Raw genomic sequence first — 13,116 nt, forward strand, 5'->3', positions numbered from 1 at the left:
GAGCGGTATTGTTTGTTTTTCGAAAGGGACAGGAGATGGGGGTAGAGGTGGGAGTGTTTGTTTTTATGAGGTCTGCTTTGAAAAGCTCTTCTGAGGCCTTCTCAGGAGCAGCCAAGAGGGAGTGCTGGGGTTTGATACAATACCTGCTGGGTAAGTATGGGCCTGTCTCAGCTGCAAGTAATTTACACTCTCAGGATTCTCTCCAAAGAGGACCTTAGACCAAAGCAAGCTGAGAAAATCATATATTGGATTTCTAATTGCTACAGGGCTCTGGTAGGAACAAAAATATTTTTAGGTCTAAGTTTCTTAAGGCAGTGGGCTAACTGAATCTGAGAAGAACTGGGGATTTTACCCATTTGGTGGGAAGATTTATGCTATCTGAGGGGTAGATTCTAGGGAAGGCTGGGAAAATTTTCCAAAAGCATTCTCTGAATTGTGTCTTAGCTATTGGCAATGTAGGTGCTACTCAGAGCCTTCTCCAGTCATTCTTCTGTTAATTTGCCCTCCAAGAGGATCTGAGAATTTGCTAGGCTGCCCCTGTCCTCCTCCTCAACTGAATTCTCCCAGATCCTCCAGAAAGAGTAAGGATGCTGATGCCGTAGTTGTGGGCCTTTCACACAATCACCGGCCACATCCCAGACAGATGGAGGCCTCTGGTTTCTGAGCACCTGTGTCAGGTGGTATGAACTGGAGAATCAATGTGGTTGGCTTGAGAAGAAAACTCCAGGAATATCTCAACTGCCAAAGTTTCACCTTTCCAATGACAATATGCCACAGGGATTCACACCCCAGTACAAAGCTGCAGCAATAAATTAGTAAATCATTCCTTAGTTCTTCCCTAGCCTCACTGAAAACAGAAAATCAACAAGTAAGATAAATATCTGTTTTTGTTTAAAAATACTGTCACCATCAGAGGTTTCTCTTTTAACTTTAGCTTTTTCTTTGCGTAGGCAATACATTCACATTCTTAAATAATCAAAATGGTATTGAAAGGTATGTATTGAAATTCTCACTCTCACCCTGTCCCCACCTCCATTCCCCGTAGGTAACCACTTTTTAAATTTCTATGTACACTAACAGGGCACCTCTCTAAAAGAGATACCTGCCCAGTGTCTCTTTAGGCATGTATAAACAAAATCAAATATATAGTTTTATTACTTCTCTCCCTTTATTATACAACAGGTAGCATACTACAAACACTGTTCTGTATCTTGCCTTTTTTTTCACTTAATGCATCCTAAAGCTTTCTCCTTCTCAGCACATGGTAAGCTTCCTTATTCTATGTTGTTGTTGTTGTTACAGCTGGTTACTATTCCATTATATGCCACACTTTATTTATTTGGATTGTTCAGTCTTTTGCTTTTAAAACAATGCAATCAAGGGTTTGTGACCAGATATTTCTGGATCAAACTTTGTTCCTCTATTCACTGGAAATCCCACAGGCATGTATACGGCAGTCCAAGGAGTGTACACTAGACTTACAGAAGGGTAGAGATAGAAGAGGCTTCGGATCTCATCTAATCCAACCCGCTGTTTTAAGAAAGAGGAAACCAAATCTCAATGAAGTGACTTACCCAAGATTACAGAGTGGTTGGTCTGGGACCAGAGCCCAGTTTTCCTGGTTCCCAGCCTGAAGTTTTCCCTGCTAGATCACACTGCTGGGTGCTGCGTGTGTGTGTGTGTGTGTGTGTGTGTGTGTGTGTGTGTGTGTGTGTGTGTGTGTGTGTATTGCTCCTCCAGGAGTATAAAACTCATTGAATACAAAGTTGAACATGATAAGAGCCAGGAGAGAGCCCTACAAAGCCCTGAGGGGATTCCTTCAAAGAGGAAGATACCAGGTTAGGGGAAATCTGGAAAGGCTTCATCAAGAAGGTAGCATTCATGGTTGGGCCTGGAAGAATGCGTAGGATTTTACCAGGTTGAACAGGTGAAGAAGGACATTCCAGGTGAAGAGGTCAGCAAGAGCAAAGACATGGACATGGGAAAGCATCAGGTATCTTTGTGTAGCCAAGAGCCAAGTGTGTCTGGAGTATAGTTTACGATTAGAAAATAAAACTACTAGTAGCTTTAATGAGATTATTGAGCACTTACCTTATGCCAGATGTTATTCTGAGTGCTTTATCAATATTAACCTTTAATCTTCACAACCCTATGAAGCAGTTACCATTATTAGCCCCCTTTTCCAGGTGGGAACACTTGGGCACAGAGAAGGTAGGTAACTGGGCTTAAGTCCCACAGCTAGTAAGTTTGCATTCTAGAGAGTCTGGCTTTAAAAGAGCATCAGCACCTCTCCCTGTTACTGGGAGATGAGACTGGAAAAAGAAAGTGGTCACGTTAGAGAGGATGCTGGAACACTTGGTGAGACACAGAAAGATTTATACTACCATGGATTGCAAAGGGAAGGAGGCAAGTCTTTATTGAGTATATACTATGTCTTCAAAATATGATGAGAGATTTATTTTCTTTTTTTAATTCAATTTTTTATTAATTTAAAAAAAGGAAAGATCTTAGGGAGCCAGCAATGCTACAGAAACATAGGGTTAGAGGCCTACCTAGAGAAAGACCCGGGTATTGGCAGAGAGATATGGAGGGACTGTGAGTTTAAAGTCTGAGATCTAAAGAGAAAGAGTAGACTAGCCAGTGGTCACCCTCCCAGCCCCTGCTTGACATCTGCTTCAGTTCATTCCAGGAGGAAAGAGAAGGGCAGGGAGGTAGGGAGCATCTCAGCAAAGCCAGCTTCAGCTTTGGTAATCTCACCTACCCACCATATTTAATGAGCTCCAGGTTAAGAGTTTAAAAGCATATGGCACCTAGGCTGTCATTCAGCAGAAGGGATCACATTCCAAGTCCAAGAAAACTCCTACCTCAGATCTGAGAGTGTTCAGGGCTTCAGCTGAGCTCCTCTGGCTAACGAGTAGTCACTTGGTCAGTCCTGCTGCCTTGACCCCATCTCCAGGAGGGGCTACAGCCAGAGGGAGTAGAGGGAGTCCAGCGCCCAAGCCTTTTGCGGCACTATTAATTAGATAGGGAAAAGAGGGGCCCTGGGGTCACTGATTCTAGGAGGGAAACTGGTAGGGGCAGCATCTCTTCTGGGCTGGACAGAGTGAAGCTTGGACATACAGCAGAACCATTCCTATTGGAGCTACAAGCCCCTAGAATTGCTCCACAGCCTGTCTTGGTTTCCCTTGAATCTGATCTGCTCCTGAACTGCACCTGTCATGGCCAGTCCGTCTCCAGCCCCCATCTCCCTAGAGCCAATGTGAGGCAGGTGGACAAAATTCATTGGTTCCCCAATCATGGCCTGGTCAAGCCGCCTCCTCTTCTTCCTAAGCTGGGGTTTCTCTACCACGCAACAGCCCAGTTTGTGCCAAAATTCACTCATCCCCTGATGGTTACGGTTTCACTCTGCCTGAGGCCCCAGAGGGCTCTTACTCTGGTGCCTTGACCTCCCATTCCTCACTCCCCTCAGGTGTAACAACATCCTAGGTTTACTCAGCTGGACGGGTGTAGAGAAAGTAGAGTCTCTGGAGCCCTTAGCTGAGCAGTGAAGGTCAGCGTCTCAGACCCTGAGAGACAAGCAAGGTCAGAGAGGGCGGTGGGGAGGCAGGCACAAGATTATGTCTTCCACAGACTTGGAACCCTGCTCTACTCTGGCATTGAGGCGACTGGCGGCAGCTGGTGGGGGGGGCGTCCCGCTTGGGGCCCACCAGTGTGGGCTTTCCAGGCTCGCTCCTCGGCGGGGTGGTGGAGCCAAGGGCCGGCTGGCAGAGCTAGATTTCTTTTCTGCATAATTCAGATGAGGAAACCAGGACTCTGAGAGGGTAAGTGACTTACCCAAATTCTCAAAGCTGTCAAGTGGCAAAGAAAGCCTTTGAGGACCTGTGTCTGAGCGAAAGCTAGTGTTCTTGCTTACCTAAATGTAGCCCACAGAATGCACGGCCTAGAGGGGAATGGAGTTCCGTGGTGAAGCTGGCTTGGGAAATGCTCAGATAATCCAAAACAGATGTTAATTTAATTGCAGGTTTTCTCAGACTTTAATAGGCCACCATGCTTCATAAGGTAGACGTCTCACATTTCCAAAGCTAGTTTTACCACGATACCCTCCTCTCCCACCACCCCCAAGCCCTTTGTTCAAGTCACATTCAGTGGAGAGAGTGCTGGGAGGATACTAGTTTGGGAAAGCCTACATAGACCATACTGGAGAAAGGAAGGAAAGGTGTGTTTCCTGATCACCTGGGTGTGTGGCCACTCTTTACAAATACAAACAAAGGGCACTTGAATCTTACTTCCTGAGAACAACACAGAAAAGACATTATCTAAACTTCCACATCTCGGAAAGCTGGTGTGTTTTGTTTTTTGTTTTTGTCTTTGTTTAATTTTTGATCCCTAAAACAAATAAATTGTCCTTGTTTGTTTTAGGGATCAGAATGGAAAAACCTGATTTGATTTCTATGGTAGAATCTCCCAATTCCTAGTCTAGTTCTCTCATACCCTAAGGTTAAGATGTTGGGATGTCAAAACCCAAAAATATATGTAGGTCATGCTTGATTGGATTATGCCTGTGAACTTAATTTGTATCTAGCTTGTGGTTTAATATATAATCCAGTGTTGCTATCATATCATTCTAAAAGACAGTATGTCCAAAAAAGAATACCTTTACCCTCTCCCTTCCGAAAATCCTCATAAAGTGTAAAACTTATACCCAGCATGACTGAACCAAGTAAAACCTTAGGCATTAAGAAAGGATTCTGGGGCTTCCCTCGTGGTGCAGTGGTTAAGAATCTGCCTGCCAATGCAGGCGACACGGGTTCGATCCCTGGTCCAGGAAGATCCCACATGCCGCAGAGCAACTAAGCCCACGAGCCACAACTACTGAGCCCACGTGCCACAACTACTGAAGCCCGTGTGCCTAGAGCCAGAGCTCCACAACCAGAGAAGCCACCGCAATGAGAAGCCCGTGCACCGCAATGAAGAGTAGCCCCTGCTCACTGCAACTAGAGAAAGCCTGTGTGCAGCAACGAAGACCCAACGCAGCCAAAAAATAAAATAAATTTTAAAAAAAGAAAGGATTCTGTAAATCTTAAACACTGTGTGAAAATAATACTCTTTGACTGGCTACAAATTCTGCCTGTCAAAGGACATTTTCGTAGGCAGTTTTTATTACATTTGGTAAGTTGGGTGGAACTTCCTTTTCAACTCTGGTAGTATTTTAAGAATTTGGGGGAGGATTATTGGAATGACCAGAAATGCTATTGGTGGTGGTTTTAATTACTCAATAAGATGACCTAATTTTAAGAATGGAAGGGCTACGTAATAACACTTGTTCTTATTTAGAGAGCCAGTGTGTGGGTGAAGCCTCCAAATTTTGCAAAAACTTCTAGAATCACTTGTAGTGTTATTTCATAGTCTGGGGAATGTTTGGTAGTGATCCCTTTAGATATAAGACAGAACTGAGTGTAGGATATTTTTCCTAAGAAACTTTTTGTAATAAGTAGTCTGCTGCTGCTGCTACTGCTACTCAAACTTAATTTTCATCACTCAAAACTGAATGAAGTCTAGGCTCCCTCTTTTACCAACTGCATTATGACTAGAAGGTGGAGTATCGAGAATTATCATCAGTTCATTGTTTGTCCTTAGTCCATATGGGAAGAGGAACTCAAAGGAAAAACACAAATAAAAAAATGTGTTCATTCATTATCTTTCTTAGCCCAAAATGAACAGTATATAGCGATGCAAATACTAGTGAAGCAGATTGGAAAATAGAATAGGAACATTGAGGATAATGCTAATTGCAACAAAATACAGATCCATCCCTCAACTAATTAATTACCAATATAAATATCTTCTTTCTTTTGGACACCATATAACATGTACGTATGCAATGGAATGTTTCTCAAGTATAGGAAATTGGGATCCCCAGCCCCCAAGAAACATACCTGCCTTGTGAAAAGCTCCTCATCTTAGGAATCATGGGAATTGGAATTCTGTGCAATTCTGGTGACTTCTCAGTTTATGGAGGTGGGTAGGAATTCTGTTTTCAAGATCTTGGGTGAAAGGAAACTTTCAATGGGCATCCTGAATTGTAACCTTGGCACCCCCCTCCCTGTGAGCTCAGACAAATGGCTTCAGCTCTTGTGCCTGTTTTTTTTTTTTTTAATCTCCCAATTTCTATTCTCATTCTTTTGTATCCAGAGGTACATGTCATCTGAAGCCTTATGCACTTTGCATAGTAAATCAGGAACAAATCCAGGAGGGAGAATGAGACAGAGAGACAATTACTGGTTAGTAGCACTAAGTTTCTGCATAAATTTTGTGCTAGGCTTGATGAACCTACGGTAATGTATGATGTTTCATGTGCTGCACCGTGTCATACACATTTATACATTTTCTCCTGGCCCTTGGGACACTGAAGTCTCTGTGGAACATTCCATGAATGATCATCAGCATTACATTCTACTAAAATAACTGGGACCTATTTATAAACCACAGGAAATTGTTCTTGCTCAGGATACAGTCTGAATAAGTAATTTAGAAAATGGAAAACACTGTCAGTCATCCATATGTTTTCTCTATCTACTATTTTCCAAACTGGTCTTGAGTGTTCCTATCGCTATACCTTTGCTCGTGCTGTTCTCAAAGCTAAGAATACCCTCCCCACTTTTCCAAATCCTCTTCTCCTTTAAGGTTCAACTCAAATGCCACTTTTTTGGGTAGAAATTTCCGTACCTTTTTGACATGGCCCCTCACCGCCATAACCCAGCGATCTCTTTTTCCTTGCAATTGTGATTCACTTCTAGCCCCTAACACTTAGCACTTAAGTGCTCCCCTATTGTTCTCTCCTTTTTTAAAAAATAAATCTATATATTTATTGATTGATTTTTGGCTGCATTGGGTCTTCATTGCTGCATGTGGGCTTTCTCTAGCTGTGGCGAGCGGGGGCTACTCTTGGTTGCGGTGCATGGGCTTCTCATTGCGGTGGCTTCTCTTGTTGCAGAGCACAGGTTCTAGACGTGCGGGCTCGGTCTCAGTAGTTGTGGCACTCGGGCTCAGTAGTTGTGGCTCGCGGGCTTAGTTGCTCTGCAGCATGTGGGATCTTCCCGGACCAGGGCTCGAACCCATGTCCCCTGAACTGGAAGGCGGATTCTTAACCACTGCGCCATCAGGGAAGTCCTGTTCTCTCCTTTTTGCCATTAGATAAAACTGGGATTTCCAGAGACTGTAAACTCCTTGAGAAGAGGGTCCTACATGAATAACCAAGAAAGCATCTAACACAGAGGTGAGAACATGGACAGCACTCAGTGCTATTGGTATAAGGTGGTGGTTTTCAAGTGATCTAAAGCCAAGCGAAAGAAAATCACAGAAACCCTATGTGCAAGATAAACAAAGGTTGACCTACTGTGGTAGAAGTTGTGGTAAAGGTAGGTACACTGGCATCCCATCAGCTGGACCCTACTCTCTACCCTCTTCTGAGCAGGCCCTGGAGCACCCCCAGGGTGCAGGCTCCCTTTGTCCCCTGCCCTGCTGGTGCCCTGTGTTCTCAGGCTTCCGTGCTGGGAACCTCACCTTCCCTAGAACCCAAGGTTCCTCCGTTCCATTCTCTCCAGGCTTAAGCATAAATGTCTCTTAGCTGAGCTGGGAAGATGTCTCATTAGCTGAGTGTGTGCTAACGTTACCCACCCTCTCCAAAACAAGTGCGTTCTCACAGTTTTTCTAAACAGAACACCTTGGCCTGACCCATGGATCCCCAACCAGTCAGTTGGAGAACTCGGTGTAGCTGATCATGGTGCAGTCCCTGTGCCATATTCCCCCCTTCCTACTGCTCCAGCAAATTCCAGTAGAAATGCCTGCAGGATTGAAATTCTGGGGTTCCTTTCAACTCAAACTTCCTGTCAACACAATCACACTCTTCCCATAAGCAAACATTTCCTTGTTCCTTCTTACTCCCAGTTAATTGCAAGGAAACAGAGTAAACAAATTTTCTGATGGAACTTTGGATGGCACAAGACACATCCCATTCAGAGCAGTAGGAACAGAATGCAAAGTGGCTGTACCATCCACCCTTTGACCCTGGCGTCACTTCAACCCATCCCACCCCAGCACCGTGTGGACTCCTCCAAGATTGACCCCCTTGGCTGCCTGCTATCCTGGGCTTCATGCTTGCATTCTTGCTCCTCCCTTGATTTGATTATTGGGGCAACGATGCGTTTATCCCTGACTTTACATCCTGCTGATCTCTTTTTACGTGGGGATCCACTTTTCACTCCATTAGACCCTAATGCAGGCCCTGGTGCTCTTACTATTGTTCACTGACTGGTGGCTCTTCTGGGTCCACATGATCCTAGTTGCTTCAAGACACCAGGCCCTGACAGCCACAAATGCTGAGCTGTATATGCCAGCTAGAATCTGGGACTGTTTTCCAAGAGACCTTGCCTGGCTCTAAACTGTCTGTCCTACGGGCCCATTTCCATTCAGTCCCAAACTGAGCAACCCCAATCTCAGTAGCCTCCTGACTTGACATCGTATGTGTTCTTCCAGCTATTTGACTTGGGCTTCCCTCTACAAACATTAGCCTTGTTCACCTTTGTGCTCTGTGTCCTCTAGAGCCCTTTGCCTGCCCCACCCCCAGTACCTGCCCCACTACAAGAAGTCACACTCTCACTGTCACCATTATAGGACATTCCACTGGCCCCTGAGGAATCAGCATGAGCCAGTCAGAGAAATCATTTTACAAACAGGGGGTTTTGATTTCCTTAAATTCACCGTGTAGGGCAGGAGTTATTCTCAGAAGGAAATACAAAATAGGGGATGTAAATCTGGAGTCTTAGTCCAGTCAAGAAGGAGTTACAGAACTTTTATAAAGGATAAATGATTTATTGTCTCTCCTACCATTCTACTAGCTGGGGTGAGGCCTGCTGGGAATGTTGTGAGGGAGATGTTTATCAGGAGGATAGTAGAGCACTTAGGACTCTTTTGTTATCTACCTTCCATAAGCAGGCACTTTTCTCTTTTGTATTTCTTAGGGAGAAAAAAACTGTTGGCTTGAACTCCTCGTGCTTTTTTTTGTTTTTTTGTTTTTTTTTTGGCTGCATTGGATCTTTGCAAAAATCTTTCTCTAGTTGTGGTGAGCGGGGGCTACTCTTCGTTGCGGTGTGTGGGCTTCTCATTGCGGTGGCTTCTCTTGTTGCAGAGCTCAGGCTCTAGGCGAGTGGGCTTCAGTAGTTGTGGCACACAGGCTTAGTTGCTCCAGGGCATGTGGGATCTTCCCAGACCAGGGATCGAACCTGTGTCCCCTGCATTGGCAGGTGGATTCTCAACCACTGCACCACCAGGGATGTCCCCCTCATGCTTTCTGATGTAATAAAAAAGTCAAGCAAATGGCATGTCTTGGTTCGACCTGGACTCACAGCCTGCTTGCATTATCACGAGTGCTAAGAGGTGGAGGCTCTGTGTGCCTTGAGGATTATCATGCATTTTTTTCCCCCAAGTGTTAAGCCTTTTTCCATGCAGAAGGGGCCCATCTCAGGGCAGGCCATTATGATGCTTAGTCCCTTGTTGATGTTTCAGCTAGCATTAAATAAGTCTTTAGGGTTTTATTGTAAGGGTACTAAATTTGAAGGCAAGATTTCCAAAACCAGTTTTCCTTTTAACTGACTATGGGTACATCATAGCCCAACTGGGTCCCTTTTGCTCATCTGTAAAATCATGAGGGTTGAGCCCATGCAACCTGAAAGAAACCCTCCAGCTCTGAAATTCCCCAACTTCATAATAAATCCTAGTTGGCAAATAGGCACTAATTGGAAATCTATAAACCAGCTAAGATACTCTAGAATTGAATCTATTGGTATCCCTCAGCAATAATAGTAATAATGAGAGTTTTAGCTACAATAAGAAGTCATCTTCCTTTTTTATGAGGTAATATATCCATGGGACCACCTAGCATTGATAGGCCATCAATACATTTCAGTTAAAGAGGCATTTCCTATACTAATATTTCCCAAAATATAATTCTAGAAATCCTATTCTTTCACCTAGATTCACCAAGGCAATTGTGTCCTACAAGGTCCTTTATAATGTTTTTTATGTGTGCAGGATCCAAAGATCACACATTGCTAGTTATTAGTTCTCTTTAGTTATTCTTAATCTAGAACAGTCTCTTCCCATTTTTCATAACATTGATACATTTGAGGAGTCTGGGTTGATTGTCCTGTAGAATATTACATAATCTGAATTTATGGGATTGTTTCCTCATGTTGAGATTCAGATTTAACATGTTTGTCAGAAAAATGACTTCAGTGATATTCATACTGTTATTTTTTAAAACTATTTTTATTTTACCTTTAATATGTGATCAAATATTACAGAAATACATAGGGAGAAATGGAAGGTGCTCCAAAATGTCACCCCCAGAAATAACCAGTATTTACATTTTAGTATATATGCCATCAGATTTTTTTCATTTGCATATAACAAAAATGGAACCATTTTCTATATCATTTTTGTAACTTGCTGTTTTCACTTGTTGCCATATCTTAGAACACTTTCTGTGTGAGTACATATAGATCTACCTCATTTTTTTTAGTGGTTTGTTTCCATTTTTTGGCTATCAGGAACTATGCTGCAATCATCATCCATGTAAATTTGTCTTTGTGTACTTATGTGTTTCTGGTTACCTTCTGGAGTAAAATTCCTGGATCAACTTTGATATTACAAATTTGCCCCCACAAAAACATTACATCAATCAATACATTCACCAACAATGCGTGAGAGTGACTGTTTCCTCACATCTTATCCTGGTATTACTACTCTTTTTAATCTTTGCCAATTGGAAGTGAAAATTGCTATCTCATCATCATTTGAATTTTTAAACTATGAGCGAAGTTGAGTATATTTTTGTATGCCTATTTCCTGTTTTTGTTCCTTTTTCTGAGCTATCTGTATATATCCTTTGCCTATTTTCCTACAGGATTATCCTTTACTTATTGATTTCTAAGACTTATTTTTATACTAAAGAAATTAACCATTTGTTTTGTGTACTTGTAATTATTATTTTGTCCAGCTAATTAGAGCACCTAAGTAACATCCTGTGAAATGTTCTCCAAAGAATATGCCTAACTTAGGAAGAAGCCATGTTTAGATTCTCCTCTTTGAACTTGCCATATAGGGAAAAGAGCCAGAACACCTGCTTGACTTAAATCTCTAGTGTGAATAAAATATATGTATTCATACATATACATACACTGTATGTATAATTTGAAAGTGGTTGTTTTAAGAAATGTTTTCTCTGTGGTCATTTTCTTTCAAAAAAATAAACTACATTAAGATTCTTTAAAATTGGGCTGTGGTGGGTTATAAGGTAGAAGCAGAAATTGTTCTGAAGCTGGAAATAGGCTGTAGATTATGAAACCCAGTGTCCACAGGTGGCCAAATCTCCCCTCTCCCCCTCCGCAATGACTGGACATAGTGTGGAACCCATCACTCTGGAAGGTCTCAGGAAGCTCTGACAAGAAGAGCATCTTCAGAAGGTAGACTCTGTCCACTTAATTTTCTCCCACCTTGAGCTGCTGGGTTTGGTTCCGTGGTGGCCCGCTAGCAGCCTGCAGATCGCGCTGTTAGGTGTACTGCAGGCCTAAGTTCAGTCTTTAGAAATCTTTCCAAACAGAAAGGACTTGTGGGCCAAAGTTTTGTTGTTTTCATTTTGCCTTTCCTATCCCAACCAAGTTGGATTCCTTTTCTCACAATTTGGACCATGTCCTTGCATTTCCTATGAATAAGATTGTCAGCTTCAGAGATGTCTATATTTGGTGATAGGGAATTACGTTCAGCAGTTTTACAATGCTCTCCCTAATCATCTCTCCTGGTCCCTGGATGTGCTGGCTCTGTGCCCAGTACAAAAATGAAAGATTAGTTAATTGGATGCACTAGGTACATGGCCGCCAGCTGCATTTAGGACGCATGATTAACTCTCATACTTCTCCTAAGAGCTGCCCTCACTCCTCTGCCCTAAAAGTAATGCAGTTCTTTCTTGTTCAATACTATTGACTCCTCTATAGAAAGAAACAGAGGGAAAAAAGTCTCTAACTTTTGATAGCTCAGAGCTGGATCTGTCAGCAACCTGAAATACATTCAGTCTCTGATAATAAAACATTTTCGTATGTCGCTCAGAGGGAGTTAGAAGACATTACCTCGGAATTTGATTTCACATATGTGAAATCATGAGGTTCATGAGGGCAAAAGTAAGATGTCAACACCCAACCCCCCAAACAGCCACGAAATAGGAAATAGAGAAAAAAACACATACAGCCAAGAAATAGGAAATAAGGAAACAAGCATACTTTCTGAGTGATAAACTCTGAAATCAACACATAATGGCACTGGGCAGAGATATGTAAAATCTCCTTAAAGGGGCAGAAATCAATAATCTAGCCTATGCCTTTAAGGCTTGACTGCTGTCCACTCAAGCATAAACGCGTATTCAAAGAAAAAAATGCACATTATTTATAAAAGAAAACATAGAAATGTTACATGGCAGCTTTTTGGGTTGTTATATAATATGGATATATTAATTTTGTCTCGTCACTGCTATTCTTTCCATCTTTTTTCCCATGGGAGATACTCACTGGAATAAAAATATTTTTCCCTTTATTTTTTTTTCTTGCTAACATAGTGGATCTGCTTGAGAGCTGTTATTAAACACACTCATCTGACTTGGTTGGGATAGAGCCACCAATACCTTCTGAATTTAAGCTACAGCTGAAATATTTTGATAAGAAAAACAGGAAATTGCTCTACAAATAAACCAAGGTACACTCAGGATTGAATCAAAACTTTTCCTTCATGGGAAATAACCTAGCGATATCTCTGTTTTTTTTGAACAGAAAAGAGCTGGCACAGTATATGGCTATTGTACCACTGTTAAGTTCGTTCAAATTAGGTCTTATGGGTGAAACATACTGACGATCATATCCTTTGGTTGAACTCCTCAGCAGCTGTCCAATGAACTAGGCTTCATAAACAGAACATTGAGAAAAATATTTCTGCTGCTTCATGGACACACCCGTAACACATTCATACAATGGTCTCCCCACGCCCTGGACTTACACACACTCTGTAGTACAC

General features: G+C 42.5%; 1 pseudogene across 1 annotated transcript; it reads right to left on the bottom strand.

Moving 5' to 3' along the window:
- Positions 1–1,695: 1,695 nt before the first annotated feature.
- On the bottom strand, positions 1,696–9,055 carry LOC309644139 (CDC42 small effector protein 1 pseudogene; annotated as a pseudogene). The gene has a single exon. The product of its transcript is annotated as a CDC42 small effector protein 1 pseudogene (transcript).
- Between the last annotated feature and the right edge of the window lie 4,061 nt (positions 9,056–13,116).

Source organism: Balaenoptera physalus, assembly GCF_965194825.1.
Source record: "Balaenoptera physalus genome assembly, chromosome: 15".
NCBI lineage: Eukaryota > Metazoa > Chordata > Mammalia > Artiodactyla > Balaenopteridae > Balaenoptera > Balaenoptera physalus.